The sequence below is a fragment of the Heterocephalus glaber genome, unplaced genomic scaffold (assembly GCF_053883595.1).
Source record: "Heterocephalus glaber isolate CG9 unplaced genomic scaffold, H.glaber_assembly_v1.0 deba00001600, whole genome shotgun sequence".
In the NCBI taxonomy this organism is placed as follows: Eukaryota; Metazoa; Chordata; class Mammalia; order Rodentia; family Bathyergidae; genus Heterocephalus; species Heterocephalus glaber.
In genome coordinates, this window is record NW_028258372.1 from 30,257,657 (window position 1) to 30,285,370 (window position 27,714).

General features: G+C 37.4%; 1 long non-coding RNA gene across 5 annotated transcripts in view; it reads right to left on the reverse strand.

The window, feature by feature from the left end:
- Positions 1-8,904, reverse strand: part of LOC101699653 (uncharacterized) — a 128,129-nt gene extending 119,225 nt beyond the window's left edge. For 3 of the 5 annotated variants that reach the window (XR_015444192.1, XR_015444187.1, XR_015444191.1), the window contains exon 1: positions 8,843-8,904. This is a non-coding gene — a long non-coding RNA (uncharacterized LOC101699653). The remainder of the gene's footprint in view (positions 1-8,842) is intronic. The other 2 variants (XR_015444188.1, XR_015444189.1) reach the window with 1 other exon arrangement.
- Between the last annotated feature and the right edge of the window lie 18,810 nt (positions 8,905-27,714).

The following is a 27,714-nucleotide window of genomic DNA, read 5'->3' on the forward strand; positions in this document are numbered from 1 at the left end:
CCCTCAGGGATAAGAACTATGCCTTATACAGAATTTCCAGAAGTGTACTGCATGTGACAGAAGTAAATACTTAGTAATGATGTTGATGCATTTATTCATTGCATTTAGCTTGCAAAATGGTATGACTTAAGGTAGATAACGGGATATTGTGAGGTACTGCTAATTAACATCTTTATTTACCCTTGGAGATTACCATATGATTGCAGGGCTTGCAGAGGATTGCTGAGGAGTTAGTGTTTTGTGGAAAGCAAAACTATTAAATTTAAGTTCAAAAAGAACTCAGTAGATGGATCATCTTCTACCACTTGGTACAAGACAGAATGGTTTCTTATCTGTATTAGCTAGGATTCGCTAGAGGAACAGAATTAATAGAAAATATATGCATAACTATGCAAGGAGATTTGTTAGGCAGGCTTACAGGAATCAGGTAGGAGGGTCTACAATAGCTGTCTGTCTACAGATCAGAAATGGAAGAATCCACAATGGCCATCTGCACGTTGAACAGCCAGATGACCCAATAGCTGCTCAACCCAAGAAGATGGGCACCACAGATGAAGAGGGATCAAGGATGCAGTGCCAGTCCAAGGTTGAAGATCACTATAGAGTGGCTGGTGCCAGTCTGTGTTGGAAATCTAAAGAAACTGGAGACTGATGTCCAAAGGCAATGGCAAAGCCTGCACCTCTTCGAAGCCAGGAGTGCTTCCTTCATCTTTCTCTTTTTATTCTATCTAGGCTACAACCCTATTTGTTGGTGCCACCCACACCCATGTTGATCTTTCCCCCTCAATTTTGCTGGCCTTTCTCCCTCAATTTTTCTGTCAATCATCTACAGACACACCCAGAATTATGTTTTACCTATCTGCTAGCCATTTCTTATTGCATTCAAATTGACACATGATTAATGGTCACAATATCTTTTGCCCACAACTGATACAAGATGGAATTCTATGCCCCCAAAACATAGCTGTTTGTGGGGAGGGAAGGAATACAGTGTTTGTGAGGATAGTCCATCTTCTTCCATTAGCAATCTTTTTTGACCGTTTTCTATCCCAAAAACTATGAGGTAAATTCAAGAAAAGACTTGCTTTCAAAGTTCTTAAGAGATCTTCAAAAGAGAGATGGTGATCTCACTATCTTGAAATATGGTGATGATATTGTATTCCCTAGTTTATGTCTTCTGAGCGGCCAGCATGACCAATCTGCCCCAAAGCTACTACGGCATAGTGGAGAATAAGCATGGCAGAATGAGCCAACTACTCCCTTAGAGGTACACGGCATGGCAGTTCCCAAAAAGTGAGGGCCAGAGAGGATAGCTTTGGAGGTTTGGTACATCCTAGACTCCTGCCTACTTCAGTGCCACAGACTCCCAAGAGCACTGCAACCTCAGCACCAGGGCACACATACCAGCCAAGCTGGCTGCCAAATGCACTGTGGTGGTGCTGGTGCTGCTAGCACACAGCTGGGGCTACAGCAGAGACTTGCTGGACTCAACCATTATTCTCTTCTCCTGCATTCTTATTAGACTTTTTACCTCAGGCAAATTACCTGGCCCATTTATGCTTTATGTTACTCATCGTACAAGATTGCTGGAGGATTAAATAACACAATGCATATAAACTGGACTTCACTCACCTTCTCAAAACCTAGGTAGACTCCTCCTTGCCAGGATGTAAGGAGTGGGGTCATGCTCTAAAACTGAATATAATTCAGTAATTTTCCTAAAATTCAAATTCCCTGGCCCTGATTGAAAGTTTTACCAGAAGCACTGCCTGCTAAGATTCAGTCTTATCCTTCTGAAGTGGGAATCCACTGTTTACCCATCAGTGAGGTTTTGGGCTGGAGCCCAGATGTCCTGGACTGGCCAAAGAAGGACCTTAAAAGGGCAAGAACAGAGAAGTCCAGGAGACAAATAAAATCAGAATTATAACAAATGAAACACTACAAATGATCAGGGGCATGTAAAGCAATTCATTATTGTTTTGCAGATACATGTATGACACACTTTGTAATGCTTAAAAATCTGAGGGGCAGTACAGGATTGTTACTATAAGAAAGATTGCTTTGCTTTGCTTTATAGAATATTCTATAGAAAATTTGATCTAAAGGACACACATTCAAGCACTTATACCATAGACATTCAATAAATGTTAGAGAGAGAAGACAAAACATGTTAACAGGTTTAGACATATATTTATAATAAATAATTGTAAACAAAAAAGCAAAGTCAGTAAATAAGGCTTCTTTTTGTTTGTTTGTTTTGGTACTGGGAATCAAACTCAGGACCTTGCACTTGGGAAGCAGGTGGCAGAACCACTGAGCTAAATCCCAGGCCCAGTAAATAAGGCTTCTTAAGAATTTGAAAGAACCTTGAATGGTATATAGTTCAAGTCCATTATTCTATGAATGCGGCTACTTAGGTTTAATGAAGATAAGTAACCTACCCTGTCATTACCAAACAAGGTAATGACAGAAGCAACTATAACTGAGTCACCTGCCTCTGGAGACAGCACATGCCCATTACCCCACAATTACCCTCAAAGGGCATCAGGCAATGCAGGCAATTATTGGACATATAAGTATTGAATTTATATGTATAAATTTCATATATATCTCTTAGAATTGTGAATATTTTACGTATTATATGTATATAGTACTCACATGTGTCCTTTTGTTTGTTTTGTATTATATAGCAAAGAAGTAAACTCTTCTGTTTATTTGTAAGACTACGTATATGCCACATGTACAATATACACTAATATAGATACAGATGTATCAAGTCCTTAAGTACATATAAATTAATTTAGCTCTGTGTTCCCTATAGCACTTAGCAGAGCACCTTGAACCTGAGATATGCTTGACCAACTTTAAGAAATTAATAAGTTTAAAATTAATTGTCTTTCACAGTTCACACTATATAAGATATATTGCTTAAAGGAGCACTTAGAAGTAGCAAAGGGCTACCCGGTCCCCACACTGGTTCCAATTCACCTCCATAAGCTCTGATAAAGAAATGGAAATCTAGAGACACTGAGTGCCACGGTCATTAACACACAGCATTTTAGTGAAAGAGCTGGAGCTAAAAGAGCAAAGATGTTCCTCATTGGAAACACAGTATATCATTTGGAACTTTTCATTTCAAAGATATTCTTGGTTATCTGTTCAAGGAAAGTGTTGTCTTCTCCAACTTGACTCCAATCTCCTTAAAGACAGAAATGAAGTCTTTTTCTGTCTGTGTACGGCTGTTTTACACCCATATCCCCCAAGTAATTACAAATATCTTACCTACACTGTTACTTAGAAAAGAGGTTATTATGAGGCTTGAGAAGTATAATGGTTTTAAAACTTTGCATAAAAAGATAGAGTCTAACTCTTCTCTCCCTGAGGAGACGCAGCCTTACTTAGCAAAATGACTCAAGGCAGCAGCAGCGATGCTCTGTGACTTCTGGGGCTCGGTTAGGAAAAGGGACATCGCTTCAGCCTGAGACTCTCTCTCAGGACAACGGCTTAGGAAGTCTTTGCTGATGTGTGAGAAGTCTGGCCACCCTGAAGCCGCCATACTGAATGACCACTTGGGGACACGGCATGGAAATAGAAAGGCCTGAGGAGCTCTGTGGCCCCTCATGCTTGAGTTTTCTCAGTGTCACCCACTAGACAGGAATCGCATGAAGACTTCAGCTGCCAGTCTTTGAGACACACTAGCTGATGAGCCTTCTGTGTGCTGTTGAACTCATGGCCCCCCAAAACTAAGAGAGCAATATAGGGCTGTTTTATGACACTAAATTTTTGGAGATATTTTGTTACACAGCACTAAATAAAGTAGTTAAATGACTTTCCAAAATGACACAATTAGTAAATAACAAATTAACAATCAAACATAGTTTTTCTGTTCTTATCATCTGCATCAAAACATCTAGTAATGTGTAAAATTAAAACAAATGTATTACTTAAGACTCAGAAGACATTATGATACAGAGTCTAGACTAAAGTTCTGTTTTAATTTTATCATCTTTTCAATCATCAATTACTTCCTTGGAGCTAGCCTTTGCTCAGCATTTTACACACATTATCTCAGGACATATACCTTAAGAATTCCTTGCTGATACATAAGAAGGACCTAAAATTCATTTAAAGGCTAAAAGTACTCCTAGAAAGTGAACATTACTATCCTGCTCACTTTTCAAGGGAGAAAACTGAGTTATAGAGACACTAAATTTCCTTTTAAAGTCACACATCAGAACCAGGAATTGAATGGAGTTATATTTGACTCTTCATCAGATACATGCTTTCTCTAATTTTGATCTTAGGCCAGCAAATTAAGTGCTCTGATGTTCAGTTTGGTGATTTATAGAGTGAGAGTTATTACAAACACTCTGCATGCAGCATAGGATTTTCAGAAGAACTAAATAACAAAATAGATGAGAGATAATTCATTATAAACTAATCTTTAATCTCTAAATAATATTTGGATTCAATTAAATTCAGTCATAAATTTCAAAATCCTTTCACATTAATAAATATTTAATCTATTACTGTCTTCTTATTATTTAATCTATTTATTTGTTAAGAGACCTTCAAAACAAATTAATAAATGTCTGTGTTCTATGTTTAAATGAACTTGAAGAAAAATGCCACTTCTTGGACCAGGATTAAAAAGCATTTCTAGTTTTCCAATGAAACCTTTAATTATTCAAACTCTCTATAAGCAAGAAATAATCCAACACTTTAGTTTTCAAATTTTGATCTTTGGGATCCTAAGAGTTCTATCCCAGATCTAAATTATTTTTTTTTTCAGGAAGAAATAGCATCATATGTTCATTTGGTTCTGGGCAGAAAGGTAATACTTTTTATTAGATTCTCAAAAGAATCCAAGTCTCAGAAAAGGTCAAAAGCTCTGTGCTAGAATAAAAATAGAAACGGAAGAGATGTGAAATGTCATCTCTTCCAATCATCCATCCCAAGATTAAACCTGCTCCTCCTGTGCTGGAGTACCTCCAGAAATCCTGTATGCATTGTTCCTGAACCCTCTTGTCCTATCTCTTGGGAAAATCATTTTTTCTGCAACCTCATGCATCCCTTGGTCTGAATTCTTGAATTTTCTTACAACATTTGGTCCAAATTTTAGCACTTGGCCTTTACTACAAGTCTAAAATCTCATCTTTATTATCATCTTTACAATACTTAACAAGTACCATGTTCTCCCCTCTTCTTCATTCTTCAAACTTTATCAAAAAAGATACTCACAAGAGCACAATATACTCTGTGTATTGTATTATCAGGCCTCCCTGTAAGGAACTGCTGCTATTCTCTTTATTGGCCCCTTGAATGTCTTAATACAACATAAAACTTAATTTGCTTTAACTACTCTGTGGAAGTAGAACCTGGCATTGTAGGAATTAAACTGTAGGATTTCCCCAAAACTCATACCAAATGTATGAATAGCCATAAAAAATCTTGATGATTTAGGATAAGCAAAAAGAGCTTTAGTAAGTAAGGAAGTAGCCTTTTTATTCTTACAAACTTTAAGTCAAAGAATGAAATAGAAAGAAGAGTAATTTGTAGGATCAGATTCAAGCCAGAAATAGGAAAGCAAGGATTCTCATAGAACCAAATAAGAAAGAACATTCCACAACTCACTTAGATATTTTGTGATTTTTTAAAAGGATTCTCCTCCAGTAACTGCCTCCCAGCACACACTCCACACATATACATTCCTTCTGTGTGTTTCACATCGAAAACATGCTATATAACAATATAGGAAAAGCAACAGAGTATGGCACCCTGGAAACTATGTAAAGAAATCATCTGGAGAAGAGGAAGCTGAGCTCAGTTGTGTGAGATGCTTACATACATAATTCCCAAGGAACTTTGCTGTAAGGGGGAATAGAATAATGGCGCTACAGGTAGAGTCATGGGAGAGAATATTTTTAAATGGGAGAAATTATAGCATGCTTGTATGAAATTGTGAGTGATCCATTACAGCAGGAAAATTGAATGATAGAGGATGAAAAAGAGACAATTACAGAAGCAGTGTCCTCCAGCAGGTGAGGTGATTGAAATGCATGTAGATAGCTCATCCAGTGTGACAGGAGGGAGAGCAGAGTACATGGCACAGGCATGCAGGGAAGATGGTAGAAGGAGTGCTGGTGACATATGAAATCATCTGTCATTTGCTTCTAAATTCTCATAAAAACAGTGAAGAGAATTAGGTGAGTGAGAGGGCAATGTTCATCTGGAGAAGGAAGAGAACAAATAGGTTGGCTTGCTGCAAAGGCCTAATTGAGTTGGTGGTTAGGTTTGTGGTTGAGAATTTGAAGTGGATTAGTCAGTATGTTTGTGTGTGTGTTTTTCTCAAGCAGGTAAAATGCTAACTATAACTGGGGTCTGGGGGGATGTGTACAATAGAGAACATAATGGAGTAGCACAGCCCTCAGGTCTCCCTGACCCCTGGCACACATGCCTGCCCCTTGATTGTGGGTAGGGCCTGTGGCTATGATGGGATATCCCTCCCATGATGATGTTATGTTATGTGGCAAGAGATTTTTCTGGTCCCAAATCCCAGGAGATTATCTTGGGTGGGCCTCTCCCAGGCAAGCAAGCCTTGGAAGAAGAAGGTGTAGCTCCTCTGTGAGATCAGAGATTCTCTTCTGCTGACCTAAAAGAAGTAATCAGTGTAAGCTATAGCTGCTAGAAACAAATTCCCCAAACAATTGTGTGAGCTTAGAGGAGGGCTCTGTATCTTGGCCATTGTAGTGTTACAAAACCCAAGGTGTGCTCAAACAGCTGATCTCTGGAAGCCATTTAATAAGAAATAGGTGTTGTTTCAAGCCACTAGGTCTATGATGATTTGTTACTGCTACATAGAAAACTAATACAGAGGAAGAAAGCGTTAAAGGAGTGAAGGGTAGACAAAGATTGATTGTAATGAAGAATGACAGAAACTAATCTATGGAGGGAAGTGGGAGGGTGAGAAAGGTGAGGTATGATGAAAGAATGTGAGATCAACACATTAAGTCTAGAATTTTGATTCTTGTCTAAAATATGCTAGATTCCATATTAGGAAGGGCTCCAAGGGAATTAGTAGTCTTTAACAGAGAAAGAACTGGCTTAGTAGGATATCATGGCAATTTCATGATCTTGAACAATGGTCTCCTCATGCCTGTGGCAAAGTCCTGAAACTCAGTATGCTTTGGAACCATAGAAGATGGGAATCAGGGGAGCAGTTTTCCCAGAGATGCAGATCTCATGTGATGGCACTGACCAGGAGGTGTGCAGGTTTCCTGAGCCTCCCTGAAGGGCTCTAAGCTCAGAGCTAAAAGCCACAGAAAAGCCCAACTACTTGAGTTGATGCCTCATTCAGAGGACCAATTTTTGAAATCTCCAGGAGAAGAAGCATCTTTTGCAAAAGCCCTGAAGCAGGAAATAGGAGGGCACTTTCAAAGAGCTGCTGGAATGCAGACACCCATGGAAAAGAGGCATCAGGTTCAGCTAGAAAGAATCTGGACCCTGCCACCAACACTAAGCAGAAAGGAGAGAGCAGTGCAGACTTAGCTCCACTGTGAGCCAAGCCAGGGCAGGAATTGTGTTAAAAAATCTTAATGAAAAGGCGAGGCTTCAAAGTGGTTTAAAATGACCCCAAATCCTAAGAAATGCTCTCAAGTTGAAATAAATTATTAGCTCCATTACATATTTCCTTCCAACCCAGCTATTCCCTTGAGTAGTTTTACAACATTGGAACTATCTCCAGTAATTTTAAGAAATATATAAGAATTTTTCAAAAGAAAATTATATTTAATTCAAATAGTAAAACTATTCCTTTATGGCCATTATGAGAAAAAGTGGAGAGTGAGAGATGATAAAAAAAAAAAAATCAAAGTCTATTGTAACATCAAAAAGGTTAGGAATCACTGGCTCAAATCTTTGGTTCATAAATACATAATGAAGTTTCTGACTTTACCACTGTGCAATTGTTTGTGTCCTATAATGGGAGATTTATTGTCATTTCCTTATAAAGGAAATGACACAAAGCTGGCAGGGTACTTTAGTAAACAGTATTTAACTAGCTGTATGAAAGCAGGTTTTTTTAACTAGCTGTATGAAAGAGAGGTTTCAGTGCATAGTCGGCTGGTTCTGTGACAGGGAAGTGTGGTAGAGAGACATGGCAGAGGAGAACCAGTTCACGGTGTGGCAGGCAGGAAGCCACGAGCCTTCCTTCTTTCCCTTTTTGTCCTATCCAGGCTATAAGCCCAATGGTTGGTACCACCCACACTCAGGGTGGGTCTTCCCTCTTCAGTAAGTCCATTATGCACACTCAGAGCTACACTGACCCCATCAGTGGACTATCCAGTATCACACACCCATGATCCAGTCACATCCCAAAAGTCCCACCTGTAAATGCATGAGGCTTTAGGGGGACATTTAGATATAAGTCACAACAGTACAAAACAGGGAAGGTGTAAAAAAGAAAAAAAAGTAATTGGACGCCTGCAGGAATGGTCTGCTCTAAGATATTGTTTCTGGGCAATCAAGAGAGATCAGAGTTAATTCATCTATAAGCTTAAGAGTTTTTTATGAGCCCTGACCCTTGTTATCTCTACACACTGAAATAAGACTGAGACATTTCTGACAAAGCTCTTCCTAGTCCAGGTCTTTAAGCTCATTCCTCATCTAACCTCAGGCACCTACCCTCAGCGGTTTCCTCCCACCTCCCTGCCATGGCTTCTCAGTTCCTCTTTCTCCGCCTGAACCCTGCTGTTCAAGGGCCCAGCCTAACTGCCTGTACTCTGTGCCAGGGCCAGCTTCTCCAGTCCTGTGGTTGGAATATCAGCTTCATAGCAAAACCTACCTCCAGCTCTGACCTCTCCTCTGAGCTCTGATCCAAATTGTGAAACTGTTCTTTTCCCAGCTTTATTGGAGTATAATTAACCAAATAGAAACTGTGTATACCTAAGATGTACCACTTGACATTTTGCTCTGTTTTTACATGTTCATATTATTTACATTACATGTTGACCACAATCAGGCTAACGTGTCCTTCAATATATATGGTCCCCAACATTTCTGGAGGTCATCTCAATCTCTGGCTTCCTTGCCTGTTTCACGCCAGCTGCACGGGCATTTCTGGGTGAACTCCTGTCCACCAGAAGATGGTTTCTTCCCACTCTGTAGAATGTGCTTTTGGCAACTCTTTAGTCTGCCTTGTTCTTATGCAAGAGTCTGCTCAAATACCACCACTGCAGAGTCCGTGAACACCCCATTTATAATAGATCCTCCATGCACACCTGCTCACATTCTCTATCATCTTAATCTGTGTTATTGCTTCATGGAATTTATATTCTCCAAACACACGGATTTTATATTAGCTACTATTATTTTAGAGATAAAAAACTAAAGATACGTGTGAGTTTTCAGTAGCTGCTATAATCAATTATCACAGATTTAGTTACTTAAAACAACAGGGTTCGGCAGAGTTACGTTCCTTCTTGAGGATTCAGAGAGAAATCCCTTGTTTGTCTTTTCATCTTCTAGAGCTGCCTGCATTTCCAGGTTTGTGGCTCCTTCTTCCATCTCCAACGTGCATCATTCTAAACTCTGGTTCCAGGGTTCCATCTGCTTTCCCTACTCTGATTCCTCCAGTGTCCCTCACTGAACCCAAGTGAATAATCCAGGATATTCTCTCCATCACGAGGTCCTTAACTTAATCACATCTGTCGTCCAAAATCTCCTTTTGCCATGTAAGGCAATACATTCACACATCACAGGGATTAAGACATGGACATTATGGGGTAGGGTGAAGGGCACCATTCTATCTATCACAGTTGGCCAGTAAATGGCAAAGACACATTTTAAACATGAGCCTTGTGAGGCTTCTTATTCCATAGTACAAGTTCTCAGGTTGTATTATCCTTTAAACTCGGGTGTACCACCCTTATCCAGTCTTACCAAAGCTGAGTGGGAGAACTCAAAGAGGGCCTGGAGTAATTCTAAGATTCCAAGGAAGAAATCCCATGTAGCAATAATGGTACCTTGGTGTTGTCTTGTCAGTTCTCATCTATATCAAGTTACTTTCACAATATGTTACAAGCAACCCCAGAAAAGAGAATAATGTAGACTCTGTTCTAAATATACAAATGATACATACTTATAAAGATGCCATGAATTTTGCTGAAGAGTATGGGATTTTCAACTACAAGAAAAAAATAATATGAGCGTACTTATCATTTCTAACCACTGTTATTTCCTAGATTCATTCACATGCCCATTATCTCAATTCTCTTAATCAGTTTTGTTGATAAAGAAATTGATGTTCATAGACCTTGATTGAATTACCGTGCAACTTCAAGTGAAACAGCATCCAAGACCGATCTGCTTGCCTCCAATGCTTATACTCATTCCTGTAAACTCAAATACCTTCTGGAGCAAAGGAGAGACTCCTTAAACTCTTCACTTATTACCAATAAATCCAAAGGGAAAAAGGAAATGTAGAGCCACTATTAAATTGCTTTCTAGAATTTTTCTTGGGAATTTCAAAGACAGTAGCTTAAGCACATTTTGCAAAGTACAGATCCTTTATCCCCTATATAGGATAGCTTCATGCCTGGAACATTGTAAATAGTACATCCTGGGGGAATGTTACTGAATAATTTTAAATGCAAATTTGCAAACTTCTTCAGAGAATTAGACATTGTTCATTTCTTCTATGAGATCACATGAGGTTTAGTTGGGGGAAGAGAGAACACACCCAAGTAGTGGACTAATAGCAGGGTTCTTAAACAGAGCAGAGAAGGGATGCTCGTCACTGCAGTGCTCCACGCCCTATGGGAATGACAGCTTTCAGCGAAGTGGTTGCAGGGTAGTAACCACTATTGCACGTATCTACTTAGAAACACTTTGAAAGCCTTCAGCTCCTAACCCATTTAATCACTGAATCTCGGCCCCAACCACCACAACCCCTACGACCACTCTTCATTCAACAACTTAGACACAGCTCTAAAATATATTGAATCCCTACAGTGAGAGAACTTCCACTGAATGTTGTAGATATAAAACTATTAGGAAACAGTTCCTGCCCTAAAAAGGGCACAAGCACAATAATAGAAACAAAATATATAAACTAAATGCATTAAAGTAACATAGATGCTCTATACATTTTACTATACACAGCAGGAAGCTCAAAACCAGGATGACAAATGCCACCTGGTAAGAGGCAGGAAAGTCTTCAGAGAAAAGAAGCTTTTGGGGACTGTTTTGATGCTCTCAAATTTGGGGAAAAGAATAGGAGATAGGTGGATAATTAGGGATGCTTCAAGATAGAGGGAACAACATAAGCAAAGGTACAGAGATATTGAGCTACTGTGTTTTACAGAAGCTGAAAACAGTTTGCCTTAGTGGCTACTTTACATTATGAGAAATATGGCCATCCATCAAGAACATCACTTGGTTTAACACAACCAGCATTTATTGGCGCCTTCGACTTTTATAGTTTGCACGTACTTTGGCTTAAATACAAGTCACTCTGCCAAGTTCCCCAGGCTGTACCTGCTTCTAAACAAGCACACAGCAGGATTTCTACTTTATCAGCTCCAGTGCTGTAGGTGACTGAAGTCTCTCTCTTCTTCACCCTTTCAAGAAATGCATGAAGCTACGGTTGGGGTTTAGCTCAGTGATAGAATACTAGCCCAGGCGTGTGTGAAACTTTGGGCTCAAAATCCAATGTGGCAAGAAAAAGAATGGAAGAAAGATAGAAATTCATGAAGCTTTCCCCCTCTTTTTTTTTTTTTTAACCACATTACAGCTGCCTTCATTTTCTTCCTCTAAATGTCTTCCCTGTCCAACTTCCTCATCTCTTTCATGGAAACTCCCAAGGAGCTACTGTATACCTTGCTACTTTGTCTCACATGAGCCAATAGAACTAATTGAAGTAGTAGTGGAAAGACCAGCAGAGATTTTATCCATCATTAACCTAAAACAAAACACAGAGTCTCAGCAGTTTGGTATGTGGGTCTTTCCTATGTTCATAAAATTTACAAGTGAAAATGTAAGGTAAATAATTAAAGATTAAGTTTGAGTCTTTGAACCTATCATACTTTTCCTCATCTTGTATTTATTTCTCTATCCATCCCTTAATCTACACAGAGAGGTCTGCAACAGGGACGTCCTCTATCAAAGATCATTTCAACAGATAATTAAATTTTTGACCTGATATAATTTTACATTTGCATTGCACGCTTACCCAGGGATAAGTACCTTGGAAATACAGTATTTCCAAGTTTAAATGTCAAAAGTGAATACCAAAATAGACCACTGGAGTGTTTCCCTCAAGCAAAGCAAATCCCTCTCCAAGTTCAACATGTCAGGGGTGTGCAAAGTTTAAAATAAGGGCAGAAAACTCCACAATAAATCTCAAAATATTGGCAGGGCTGTGAAAGATTTATGCTTGGCTATGTATTATGAGACTCTATTTTCATCACATTCTTCCCAAACAACCAGACTTTCTACATTTGCAATGAACTATTCCAGATAGTCATCAAAAGTAAATACCATGAGTAAAGATATTCAAAAATAGAAGTGTAGTTTTAACAACATTAATCTTTTTTTAAGTTTAAGATATTTGCATTTCACCCACACCCATGCTTACAACTTTCTTTCCTATTAAACTCTTAAGACTTCTATACAGCCCTAAGATGTTTGGTTTCACTTCCACTTAAACATCACTGTACCTTGGACTCAGAAGGGATATTCAGTGTCATTTAAACATGACCAATTGGGCAAACTGTGTGGAGTGCCTGCTAAGGGGCACTCCAGTGTACCAGGGAGTAGCAGAGATGATAATATAAAAATGCATGCTTCTTTCAATAACTTGACACAATTTATTTCATTTTTTCCTTTAAAAAGTTTTATACCTGAGGAGACTAATATTATATGCACACAGAAAAAAGCAAAGAAGTATTAAAGCAAATGTCTTATCCAAACCAGAGCAATCCTCAGACTGAAGGGAGTTATTTTGACTGGTGGAATGCTGAAAGGGTATCTTGGGAAATAGGATTTTGATTGAATATAAAGAATGAAGATATTTTTACTAGATACATGTACAAGAAAGGTTATGTTCCATACATGGAATGGTGTTAGTAAAAAGTCATAAATAATGTGTGTGTCTCGGGAGTTCTGAAATCTGATTTGGTGCAAGTGATAGAAGTCCTTAGGGCTCCCTAATGTGCAGAGTCTAACTATAAGGATGTTCTGGCTCAGAAAGTAGACAACCTTGAATCAACAAACAAGGCAACTTACAATCTCTCATGAAAGAAATCCAGATATAGAAGCTTCTGGGACATGTTATTTCAGTAGCTTATCACAATCATCAGAGAATCTTGTTTTTTCCATTTATCTTTATTCTGCTATCTTCATCATGTTGGGCTTACCCTCTTCTCATGTCACAGGGTGGTCTCTGCAGACCTGGGATCACTCTAGGTACTTCAGCATCCTATATAAGGAGACTGCTTGACCCCTAGTTCTCTTTTCTTGACATACTCACCCATAAACCAATCTCTGACAAAAGACGAGGATTATCAAAGCTAACTAGGATTTTCTCCTGTGTCACAGTGGGAGAAGTGAACATCCAATGTCAGGGCTTTGCTAACAATGAAAAGGAGACTGGCTTAGAGTGGGCGTCTCCGTATGAAGTACCGTAGCTGTCCCCTAAACACTGTTCTGGAAGAAGGTAAAGTAAAGGCACTCTCCCTACTCAGAGCAATCTCCCATCCTCAAAGGCTGCAGCAGAAAACAGCTGGGAGTTCCTTCTGGCACTGTCTCATTTGATATTGGTAGACAGTGGTTTGGGATTTGAGCCCTGGCATCTTCACACCCTACTCAGATCTCTAGGCAGTCAGGTGCACAAGGAGAGAAGGTACAGAGAGAGACGATAGCTCAAGGTTAAAAACCTTGCCAGAGGTTTGGAGATGCATTAAGTTCTTCTCTGCCCTCCTGGTGTTCAGATAGGTGTGGCCCACAGCCTCATTTCCCAGGCTTAGGCACTCTAAGGGCAGGTCCTTTGCAATTGCAGGTCTCTTAACCAGGCATAAAATGCTCATTCCATGTATTTAAAGAATTTCTCAAATCAATTTATTATTTTCAGTTACTTTATTTCATAACATTATGTCAGAATTCTTAATGCCTCAGTAAAGGTAATGTTTTTGTTAAGGTAAATGTTACATCCTGCGTCATGAACATATAATCTGGACATACAAATCAATTTTCATAATTATATGTTGTTACATTGTCATTTTCATAAGGAAATGATGACGGTGCTTTGTGAAACCACAACTTTTTTCAACCACTGTTTTTTACCTTATGATAAGAGAGAACTAAATACAAAAACAAAATGAGTCATGCCATTTCCACCACTTCCCTTTTGTTTTCCTTCCTGTTTTCTCATTGGAGGCTGCAGGTAAGGTCACACTGATGGACACATTAGATTCTCTCAAATCTGGCACAGATAAAAGCACTGGGGAGATATTTTGTCCTTTATTCAACAAACAGTTATTCCTGATACTGTGCCAGAGAATAAAATATTAATATAGAGTCCACCCCAAAAAACTATACATATCAGGAAAAGAAAAACTGTATAAATATTTTAATATGAAATTTCTTGAGACATCATGAGATTAATATGTTATCTTTGGCCTCTATAATTACAAGAGGTGCTCAAAGTGGTGGCCATGAGCTTTTCCAGACGTTTATTAGGATGGCGAACTGCTTTTGGGGAAACTTGGTCCTTGAGATTGCTGCATATGTATTTCCAATTTTTTCTCTAAGGCCCAGCAGTGTAGTGGGTTTTCTGCAATGTACAGCATACTCTAGGATCCCCCATACAAAGGCAACACTATCTGTTGATAAAAAACATACTATTTTTCTTTTCCTGAAGTGTGTATACATTTTTTTGGTGGACTCAATATATAGCCATCTAGTCTCTCTGGGCAGCTATTAATAATGATGAAATAAAAGTGCATTTATTGACATGGCAAAAGATTCACCATAAAGGAAAATGTACAACTGTAAGCACTGTTTCCTTTGGGGGATAGATAGATAGATAGATAGATAGACAGAGATATATATGCAATTTCTTTCTTGCTTTCATTCTTTTTCAGTACTGGAGCCTTCACACTGAGCTATATCTTCAGTCCTTTTTTTCTTTTTTAATTTGGAGACAGGGTCTTAGTAAGGTGCCTAGGCTGGGCTTGTATTTCTGATCCTCCTGCCTCAGCCTCCCAGAGTGCTGAGATTATAGGTGTGCATCACCAGGTCCAGCTTATTTTTTTATTTATTATTCATACAGGCCCACAGATACACTGGAGTGTAGAGTACTGTGTTAAACAACTGATCAAAACTGCATGACTATATCACACCCTCTTCCAAGGACTTGGGTGGGGATGGTAAGGACTGGGGTAGAAGGCGGTCAGAATACAAAACTTCACCAAATGGAAGGCTAAATCTCTGTCCTTTCTTTTGCTTACACAAACTACTGCAAGAAAAGTCAATTAAATCATGTTAAAGAAAGATTATAATTTCAAATGGATGACTTTTGCCTAATATATTTAAACTTTGCAGCAATGTATAAACTTTGCCATACAATAGTATAAGGGGTCCCACAGGAGAGAGCACACAGTAAGAAGTTACTATCTCCTCCAGGCAACAGTTGCCCTGAGAGTTAGTCTTTGAATTCATTGTAAATTCAGTCTCTCAGAGGGAATAGCATATGTTAAAGCACATAGGAGCTGGCAATATAATATCTAACAACACAGCTGGGTGTGCATGGAGACTCACATAGAGTGGGAATTATAAGTGGCAGAGAGAAGGCTGTAATAGTGGATGAGGGCCAGATAATAAAATAATAAGCAACCCTACAAATTGCAGGCAACATCCACTGTAGGCTATATTTCCCTTAACAAAAAAGTAGCATCATTTTAAAAGCTTTTAATGTAAACTGTTTGTAGTCATAGAACCAAGAAGATAAAGAACTAAATCTTTGTTCATAATCTGAAGCATTAGAATCTTTAGACTAATTCTTTCTGACTAGAGCCATACATCCGAAGTGAGTCTTCAGGCTGGGGTTATCCAGCAATGCATTTTCACCAGTCTAAGAGGAAATATAAGAAGTAAGTACAAGGTAGTGAGTTTTGTTTTACTGAATAACCTAAATTTATTCAGTATTTTAAAATTTGTTTTTGTGTTTCATTAGCAAAACAAAAAGAACATTGATAATCCTTGATGACTCCTGATTTATTTTTACTTTCTCATCCAGGAAATCTTAGGTTCAGGGATTCATTGAAATATACTTGTCTACTTTTACTAGACACTGAAAATAGCCAGGCAAAAAATAATAAGCACAGGAAAAAGAAAAAAACAGAAGCTACAGGAAATTCCAGTAGTCTAGGTGAAAGTATAGTGGTGAAAAAGGAACTGAATTTTATAACAAATAGTGCATTTATTTCCTGCAAGGTTTAAATAAATCATTTTATTTTATTTTATTTTTAAAAAGACACAATACAGCCTTCTTTTGAATTTTTTATACCAGGTATTCAGTTTATACGTTCATACTTTGAGGAGAATCATTCGGGGCTTGAAATACAAGGTGCATGTATAAATCCTCTTCCTTTAGGAGATATGTGTCTTCTACCAAGCTGATTATAAGAAAAATTTTACAAGACAAATATTCTTTTTTAAATGCTGAAAAGCCTCCCTCAGTAATTATGCTGACATCTCTAGCAAGGAAGGAATGGATACTCTGTTCTCTCTTCTGGAATGCAGAGCAATTGCAGGATATTGCTGTCAGTTTCACCTTATATTTCTATTTTCCTTTTGCATGATCAAAGGTTTGTTTAATAGCACTGGTTTCTTCTCTGTCCTATTGTCAGTTCACATTCATCCAGTTTTTTCCTATTTGCTTTTTGAATGGTTGAATTCTCTCAGCCACAGGTTTTTAAACTTCTTGAGATCAGTTACCTAGCCTCCTGTTCATATCCCTGCAGGGTCCCCAGGCCCACAGACTCATTTTTTACCCACCTGCCTTTCCTTCAAAGATCAATCAAGAAAATGATCTTGGCTCCATAATCCTCAATCCTGGTTTATAGAATAAGGTATCCCATTAGCGATTTTAATTTTCATCTTATCGATCATGTTTTGGCAGGATATAACAAAGCTAAACATTGTAAAGCTAGATTTAATGTTACTTTATTGCTGTATAAATGTAAATATCATTTCCATATTTCCCTTCCCATTTATGTTGGATCATGATAAAAATTAAATCCATCTGCCTCTAGCATATGAAGAAAGCCTGTTTGTTAGAGACAAAAACAGAAATCAGAAGGGCCAACTTGAAAATGACAGATATTCAAATCACTTCATCCTTTCAAGAGCAAGCATTTATGTTTTGTAAAATCTAGATTATCTGTTTCCTTGTAGATAACAAGAGAATAAATTTTAAAGCTCCATATGCAGTTTTAAAATGTTAATTTTTACTCAGCTAAGGAAGCTTTTGAAATATATGCCTTCCACTATTTATTCTTAATTAAATTTAACATGGAAATAACTTATAGACCTATTTTACCACCAAATATTTAAGAAATCCATAAGCATTTTCAGTAAAATATGTAAATCCAGCTTTGTTCCTATTCTGCTTTTTTTTTAACTTCCCTACTTTAAAATAACCTTAACAATAATATTTTTCCTCTTTAGAGAATATTTTAAGCAGCTGACAATGCATCCAACCTCTCAGTAACTCAAAGCACATCAAATTGGTTTATAAATTAAACATGCAGGTTTGCATTGGAAAAAAGACATTACAACTGCATCTTAAGATAGGATCAATAACTACCATTTAGCGATTACTTGCAGTGTTACATACATGGTGTTACAGACGTACATATACTCTCATTTATTCTTTACAGTAACTGAGGTTGGTGCTATTAATGTCTATTACAGATACTGAGGCTTATTAAACAGGGACACTTGACTAGTTAGAGATAAAGCCAGAAATTAAATCCAGGTCTGTACTCTATTTCTAACTCTGAAATCCATAAACAATAGCCTGGATAATTATAAAACATGTGGGCAGGTTGTTAGCCTTATAAAATCATGATCTCCCAAACTCAAAGTGATACCAAATATTTTATGACAAATTTACAATAATTTCTCTAGTGAAAGAAGACTCTCGCTCTCTTTGCGAAGACAATTTCACACTTCCTCGATGCCCAGCTCACAGGAACATTCAATAAATAAACAATAACAATAATAATAGCAAACAGGTGATACCATACATAAAACACTTCTAACCTTTATATATTTTAACTTTAATTTTCACAAGGTAGTTACTATAAGTAAGCCCATTTTACAGATGAGGAAATTGAAGGACAGGAAAGTTAGGTAACTTATCCTGAGTCACACAGGTAGCAAGTAGCAGAATTAAACTTCAAGTTCAGGCAGTCTTGTTCTATACTTCTGCAGTCCATAGCATAAAGAAATGAATTACCTAGAATAACTTTGTCGACATAGATCAAATTGTGTCATTGCCTTTGTTTAAACCTTTCGGGGATTCCCCATGTATGTCTGATAAAAATGTAAACTTACACCAGCATGCATGACCTCTTCAACGTCATCTGTGGCTTCACATTTTGTGTCCCTCATTCTCTTCAGTCTGATGCAGCAGATTTCATTCAGTACTTTCTTTCCAACTCAGGTCCTTTACACATGCTGTTTCTTTTCCCTGAAAATTTATTCCTTTATGCCCTCCTGTTTGTACTTTTAACTGATTAATTCTCAGTCATCATTCAAGATTCCACCTAAATATAACTTCTTGTGAGACAGCATCTCTGACGTGCCACTACAACCCAGGTGTCTACTCTTCTTATATAATCTTACAGCATTTAAAACAATTGCAAAGGATGTGTGTTTGTGTGTGTGTGAGACTGTCTTTTCACTTCATTACTCTGTGAATTTGATAAAGACAAAAACTATGGCTCTTCTGTCCTGTACATGTCCTGTCCTAGTAACCTGACAAAAGGTTGTTGTAAGTAAGAATGAATAAATGGGCCAGTAGCTCAATCAAAAGTATATATATATGAATATCCCCCAGGTCTCTGAGGAGGTACAATTGAATACAGGTTTAAGTAAAAAACATAATGAAAACAAATGCAAATATGCCTCCTCTTTACTGTCTTGCCATGTGAAATGTGATAACTATAGTTTTACCTTCTAACTTGAGGTAATAGCATGTCCTTCTTCTCTGAGAAGAGTCTCTCACTTTTAGTACAGGGCTCTGTTGCAGGTGTGAACAAGAGACAATGTCAGGCCCATCAGAGTGGCCCAGATCTTGAGCAACTGTGAGTCATTCAGAGATGAGCCAAGGCCCCAGAGGGCCCAAACAGAATCCTCTATGTGGCAACCAGTTAGTTTCAACTAGGAGCGCTCCCTCCTTTGCCTTGGGGTTTCTGATCAGGGAATACTGTGTTTAAATTTAAGTCTGCTTAGTGGCCATCTTCCGAAGTCACGTGGAGGAAGCTTTTCAATATTACAAGAAAAATGCTAACATAAACATAAATAAGCAGAGTTGAGAAACAGACAAACCTCTAGTATCATTTAAGCTCTTGACCCAACCTACCTGAAGTTAGCTGCATTCCGGACTTAGGATATGTGTAGGCAAACAAATACTTCTTTTCTTTTTTTCTTTTTTTTTTTTTTTTTTTTGGTACCAGGGATCAAACTCGGGTCCTTGTGCTTGTAAGGCAAGCGGCAGAACCACTGAGCTAAATCCCCAGCCCCTAAATACTTCTTTTATAGAAAGCGATTTGGGAAGGCCTCCTGCCGCTTGCAGACATGCGCCCTCATTCTTCTCATCCAACTAACTAATGTTTCTAATACTTAAAAGCACAAACCTTACAGAAAATTCTTTCAAGTTTTATAAACAAAGGTTATTTGTTTGGTTCAGGCTTATGGCAAACTTACACAGAATGTATAAAAAACAGATAATACTGCCAAAATCGCAAACCATACTGGCCATACAAAGACAAGGGAAGGTGGAATAGCCTGAGGAAAGAAGCAAAAAGAAATGAAATACCCTTTCTCTGCCCTCCTTCCCACTGAGGGGTGCTGCTAGCACAGGACGTGCCCTTGGAGCACCAACCATGTTTCCCATGTGCCCAAGTAAGAATTCCTATCAGACCAGTCTCTCTCTCTCTCTCTCTCTCTCTCTCTCTCTCTCTCTCTCTCTCTCTCTCTCTCTTGTTACCAGCGATTGAACTCAGGACCTTACACTTGCGAGGCAGATGTGGCACCACTGAACTAAACTCCTAACACCGTGGCCTTACTTTCTTGAGAGAAGATACAGGGACTACTGTTTGTTTCGACCTAAGTCTGAATTATCACTATTTTAAACCTTGAGAACAGATAATCCTACTATCTGACTCTTTTGTAGTTTTTAAACAGTTGAAATTTTACATCTGTTTGAGAGGTGGAATTAACTTTGGAGATATACACCAAGGCTTATGTCCTTGTTGTACAACAGTGTTCCTCAGTGCCTTAGGAAAAGAAAGGCAAAACAATACAGAGAACCAAGTTCAACAAGCAGCCAACCAAGCGGATTTTTAACTTATGGCAGAAGCACCTGTCTGAAAGCTAGTGTGGGCTTATCTGGACATGTGAGCTTTTTAAACATAGAATTCTGCATCTGCTGATTTTTTTTAATACCAAGAGCTTGATACTCCAAAGGGGAAAAAAAGATTCAGCTCATATTAATTGCTATCCTTTAAAGAGCATTTACTGAGATAACTGCTGCTTATTTGAACTAATTTAGTATTCTAAATGATTTTATTACTCTCAATTTTGCTGATGAGAATCTCAAAAGTTGTGCAAAACAGTACTGTAACCATAAGCTTCTGTATTAATTGCATTTACCAATACCTTTTCCATAGCCTCATGCTGCCTAACAGTCTTGGGTATCTCTAGTCAGCTTTTTCTCTTTTGAATATCAATAATTTTAAGTCTTTATATCAGTGGTGGCAAACCCATGGCATATGTTAATGTATGAATTATTTTTTCCAACTAAAACCTTAGTATTCAGCTTGAATTGCAGTGTTGGCATTTTATGATAAGAGGGTTTTGGGTTGCAGCTTGGGCACTCGTCTATAAAAGGTTCACCACACTGCTTTATATAATACTTATTTAAATTTTTATTTAGAAACTTATATGAAATCTCTATCCCACACTTGGTTATTTTGTTCTGCTTTTTGGGAGATTCATCAATAATATCTTCCATTCTTTTATAGAATTTTTGAAATCTTTAATGAACATTTTACACTTCCAAGAGTTTTCTTTCATTCCCTGAATTTCCTTTCTCATGACAACATTAATCTTTGTGAGGATACTAATTAGAATTTATTTGTGTTTCTCTTTTGTTCCCTGAACTGTATCTATTTCTCTAGGGATGTTTGCTTGTTTTTCTGTTTTCCACTAGTGTTATTATGTTACCGTAAATGAACAGCGATTCTTTATTCTTTGTTCATATTTGAGGACCTATTAACATGGGTGAAGTAATTCAACTGACTTGATTTGCTTTCATTGTTCTGAAGTCCCTAAGAGACATTATTTGGAGATCATTCGTGGAGGGAGGACACTGTCCCATTTATTTAAAGAAGAAACTTTTGATCTTCTAAATGGGAATCAGAGGCAGTTCTACCAGTATAATCCACACTGTGAAAATCTACTGTTCCATGTATAGACTTTCATTCTTTAGTTTTAAACCTTTGTCTGTTGACCCTAGTGTATCTGAGTCTTGATGGTCTCTGGGTTCTACCAAGGACATCATCTTTCACTCTTTCCATTTTGTAAAATTTTGTTGAGCTCTCTCATCTTACAGTGGCACCTCTCTTATTCTCTTCTATAAATTTGCATGAATTTATTCTCTTATAATCACTGCATTACAAGGCAGAAAGTGGAAGTGGTGTCTTTAATAGAAGTTTCCCATATATCCCCACTGGTGCTTCCAATCCCACCCTACCTATCTCTGTGGGACTTCACTCATATCACAATATCCACCTCCCCTGCATCTCTCCCCACTCCCTTTAACTTGTTTGTTTTTAGTTCCTGTATGCATTAGCTGCTTAGGTCTCTATTGGCAAAAAATACAAATTAATTTAAAGAATAAAAACAGTTCTTAAATTCCACTACACCCTTTCATGACAATCTTTCTCCCTATGGCCAAGAATTCTGAATGAGTTGTCTAACTTTTTATTTCCCATTGACCCCTCAACTTCTTCGACCTGGACTTTACTATTATTCCACAGAAATGATCCTCACCAAGTGACACCTTTATTATTAAATCTAGTTGATACTTTTCAACATCTCACATGAGTTTTCTGTAAACATTTGACAACAATGATCAGGCCCTCTTGTCTTCCATAGACTGTGATACCCAGGTTTCTTTCTAGGCTATTAGTTCCTCCCTGACTTTTCCCATGAGTTCCTCTTCTTTGTTTAGCCCTTAACTCTTCATGTTTTTCAAGATTTTGCACTGAATTTCTTTTATCCTCATTCTATAAATTATTTAAAAATTATCTCTTCTAATCTTTGCCGACACTTCACCTATGTAAAGTTTCCTCTTTTACTCTAAATTCCTACAAGCAATTATTTTCTGAGGATTCTTAACTAACATGGCCAATGAACTCTCCAAAATCAATATCTTCCCTTGTCTCCCAATCTCAGAAATCTACTTCTCCTATATTCTTATTGTGAATGCATGCCCTCACAGTCCACCCAGTTGTCTAAGGTAAATGCTTATGCACTGACTAAAGTCCCTGCTCTCCATTTATGTATACAGTGATCAACTCTTTTTAAATCTATTTTATACAATATGGTATTTCTTCAACTAACCCATTTTTATACAACCCCACCACTTTTCTGAGGCAACAGACATACTTTGTCTCTGTGCCCTGAACCATGTTATCTAAAAGCTTTCCCTGAACTTGATCCCCCAAACCACTTCCCTGCTTACACATTCATATTCAACCTTGTCTTCCTCATGCATAGCAGTCACTGCTGTCCCTTAATCTTACTACAGGTACTTTAAACACTTTTAAGAAAGAAAGAAAGAAAGAAAGAAAGAAAGAAAGAAAGAAAGAAAGAAAGAAAGAAGGAAGGGAAGGAAGGAAGGAAGGAAAGAAAGAGAAAGAGAGAAAGAAAAAAAGGGAATAAAACATTCTCTCAATGCTTTGTGATGCTCAAATTTAAAAATAAACAAATACAATGATTAAATAAAGTCCAAGCCTTATTTTAAATAAACACTCTGTTATACCTAAGTCACCTGGGATGCTTCTTCATTAAACTTCAAAGAATATTTCAGATGAGTTAGTATTAAGCATAGCACAATTAGACAAGGAGAATTTGTTGAAAATAATTGCACAAATTCTAAATGAGAAATATATAAAATTTGTACGACATCTGTGTGAAAATAGATTCCTGTATCCCCCACCCTTCACTCTTGATCTAGACTACCCAGAAAGGTCTCTAAAAACAATAAACCCTTACAAACAGAAAATATCAAAATTTTTATTTTGCCAATATGTAGCTAAAGGAATGAATATTAAAATGAAATATTTAGTAAATGGTCATCTTCTTATTTCTAGGAGACCTAAGTGTACACAACTCAAAATGGGGCTGAGGGACAATAGTAAATGAAATTCTTTGGACATATTATCAAGAGTATGTCAAGTATATCAAGAAAGCCTAAGAATGTATGTAAACTACCCTCCTTTCTTACTCTAATATACCAGCATAACAGGACTTTTAAGCAGATGCAAAAACCTGAATGACAGCCATTATTTTAAGTGAAATACAACATGGCATCAAACCAAAATCTTACTCACCAAGGTACTCTGGTCACTTCAGTAATTTTTTTTCCCCATTAACTTTATTGGTACATTTTAGGTATAAAATACAGTTACATTCATCATTGGGATCTTGTACCTTTACATGAGTATCTTGGTTCTTATTTTTTTTCCCCCTTCCTTGCCCTCCCTTGACCCCCTCCACCCTTCCCTATTTGCAAAGACTTTGTTTCCATTTTTTTCCTCTTCTCATATTTTTTCCTTTCCCATTTTTTCCCTTCCCCTACCCCTCCCAATTCCCCTGCTCTTTTAGACCTTTTCTTCCTGTTACACAATATCAGTTACACATTTTTAAAATTACAATATTAAGATCTAGGAGACATTACCACAGATTTTACAGAATTTAAAAGGATATAGAAAGCATATTACAAAAATCCTTTTTGAAATAAATATGACAACTTCTAACAAGTAACTTAGAAGACAAATTAAAGAAATTAACTCTGGAGGAAATATAAAATTTGAATAGCAGCTATTAAAGAAAGTATATTCCTAGCTTGAAAACCTACCTATATGACAACAGCAGGCTCATAAACATTTTAACTGATAAATTATATCAAACAATTAAAGCAGAAAAAAGAAGGAACACTTCTCCCCTCATTTTAGGAAATCAACATTGTGCTAATCCTAAAACTGGATAAAGATAATAGAAGAAAAAAGTATGAACATAGATAGAAATTTGTTTAACAAAACTAACTATTAGAAGTCAGATCTAGCAGGATGTAGAAAGTGGTTTTGTTATAGGGATGGCAGTGTTGGTTCAGCATTGGAAGATCCACCCCCAAAAGTCATCATTTTAACAGAGGAAAGGAAAAAGCCATATCATCCTGTCACTAGTTGGAGAAAAAGTATTGGACCAAATTCTACAGCTGTTCATGGTAAAAGCTATCAGGAGACTAGAAGTAGAACAGAAACTTCTCAACAGATTAAAGACATGTACTCCATACTTCCAGCAAGAACGCCTTATATGAATGGAGAAGATACAATGCTTTCTCCTTACGGTGGGGAACAAAGGCACATATGCTTACTCTTTACCTGTCCATTAAACTTTGAAACCTAGTCCCCACCAAAATAGTCTGGCAATAAAATGACACAACTAGGATAGGATCGGCATGGCAGAAGCAAAATCTTTATATGTAGATGAAATGATCATCTACAGAGAAAATACTAAGAAATCTCTAGGAGCCCCTAGAACTTGTACTTGAATTTAGCAGGATTAGAAAACACAAGGTATATATAAAAATTCAGGTCTGTGTATACTTGCTATAAATGAAGAACTGGATATTGAAATTTAAAAGTTATGTAGGAGTACAAAGGACCAAGAAAAGCCAAAAACAAAAACAAAAACAGTGTTGGAAGACGTTTAGCACCCAATTTGCAGACTTCTTCTAAAGCTACAGTAATCAAGGCAGTGTTGGTGTAAGGAAAGACATATAGATCATTGGAATAAAACAGAGAATCTAGAAATAGAACCACACATATATGGTCCACTGAGTTTTGAAAGACTATCCAACATTAGCATTTTATAGAATATAAACTCGATTCAAGAGCCGAGGAAGAGATAGTGTCTTCAGCAAATGGCACTAGAACACCTGGTATCTGTATGTAAAAAATTAATCTCAACCCTTTTTTCCATACATGAAAATAACTTGAAGGGATCTATGAACCTAAATAAGAAAGCCTAAAAGTATAACACTTTAAGAAGAAATTATAAGGGAAAATATTTATGAATTCAGGGTAAGCAAGAACTACCTAGGATACAAAAACCATGATGTATAAAAGAAAAAAATTGATAAATGAGATTCCATCAAAATTTAGAACTTTAAATGACATCATTAAAATGAAAAGTAGTCCTTAAACAGACCATATTTACAATGCATATAACCTATGAGCAGAATATATAAAGAATTCTTAGAGCTCATTAATAGACAACCCAATTGAAATGTAGACATAAGAAGATGATAAATAGCCAGTATAGCACAAGGAATGGTGTGCAATTCTAGAACCAGAAAAATACTAATCAGTACAATAATAAGATTGAATTATACACTCATTAGAGAGATGAAGTCAAAAGTTTTAAAAGCCTTGTCATGACTTTTTCTTTTTGTTGGATTCTCCCCCTTTGCGTTTAATTTGTCATGCCCAATGGATTCATTCTGCTGGGTTTCCTGGGGTTGTGATCTTCATTGTCTTTTCCTAGGGTATTGTCTAAAATTTTTTGGAGTGCCAGTTTGGTATTCATGAAGTTCCTGAGGTGCTCTTTATCATGAAAGTATCTTATTTCTCCATCAATTTTGAAAGATAGTTTTGCAGGGTACATCAGTCTGGGTTGGAGGCTGTTTTCCTTTAGGGCTTGAAATACATCACGCCAAGCTCTTCTTGCCTTGAGGGTTTGCATTGAGAAGTCTGCTGTGATTCTGATGGGCTTTCCTTTGTAGGTGATTTGTTTCTTTTCTCTCACTGCTTGTAGAATTTTATTCTTCTGTTGAGTTTCTGGAATCCAAACTATTATATGCCTATGTGTAGATTTTTTTTTTGATTAAGGCTAGCTGGAGTCCTATATGCCTCACTTATCTGTATGTCAAGTTCTTTTCCCCTCCTTGGGAAGTTTTCTGCCATCACTTCTGTGAAGAGTTTTTTTATGTCATCTGCACTCTCTCCTGTTTCTTCATCGACTCCAATCAGTCTTATGGTATTCTTCTTTGCATCGTCTAGCAGCTGCTGGATTGATTTCTCATGTTCCCTTACAATTTTAAAGCAGTTTTTCTTTTCCTCCTCACTAATTGCAATCTTATCTTCTATATCTGAAATTTTATCCTCACATTGGTTCATTCTGCTGTACAGACTTGCTCTCTTTTTTTTGTATTAAATTCTTTTATTGGTACATTGTAGGTATACAACACAATTACATTTCTCATTGGAAATTGTACCTTTATATAATTCATCTTGGTTCTTATTTTTTCCCCATTCCTAGCCCTCCCTTCATGCCCTCCACCCTTCCCTATTTACAAAAACTTTATTTCCATTTTTTCCATTTCTCATCATCTTTTCCTTTCCCTTCTTTCCTTTCCCCTGCCCCTCCCACTACCCCTACCCCTTTGGACCTTTTCTTCCAATTTCACATTATCGATTATTCATTCTAATCATTGGTACATTTTAGGTATACAATATAATGACATTCATCATTGGAAATTTGCACCTTTACATAGTCTCTCTTGGTTCTTATTTTTCACCCTTGCCCAGCCCTCCCTTCAACCCCTCCAGTCCTCCCTATTTGCAAAGATTTTGTTCCTATTTTTCCATTTTCTCATATTAATCCCATTCCCTTCTATCCTTTCCCCTAACCCTCCCACTTCCTATTTCACATTCCCTATTATACATTTAGTCCTTATTTACACTTTCAGTTTCTCACACCAGAGAAACTATTTGGTATTTACACATGTGTGTCCTATTTATTTCACTTAAGAGTATTGCCTCAATGTGCATCCACTTAGTTATAAATGTCTCTAATTTCTCATTTTTTATGGCTGAGTAGTACTCCATTTTATATGAAAATCACATTTTCTTTATCCAGTCTCCAGTTGATGGGCATTTGGGCTGTTTCCAAGTTTTAGCTATTACAAACTGTGCTGCTATGAACATGGGTGCACATATATCACTGTGGTATGATTCTTTTAATTCTTTGGGGAAGATCCCCAGCAGTGGAAAAGCAGGGTCAAATGGGACTTCCAGTCCTAGTTCTTTGAGGTATCTCCATACTGATTTCCACAGTGCTTGCCCCAGTCTACAC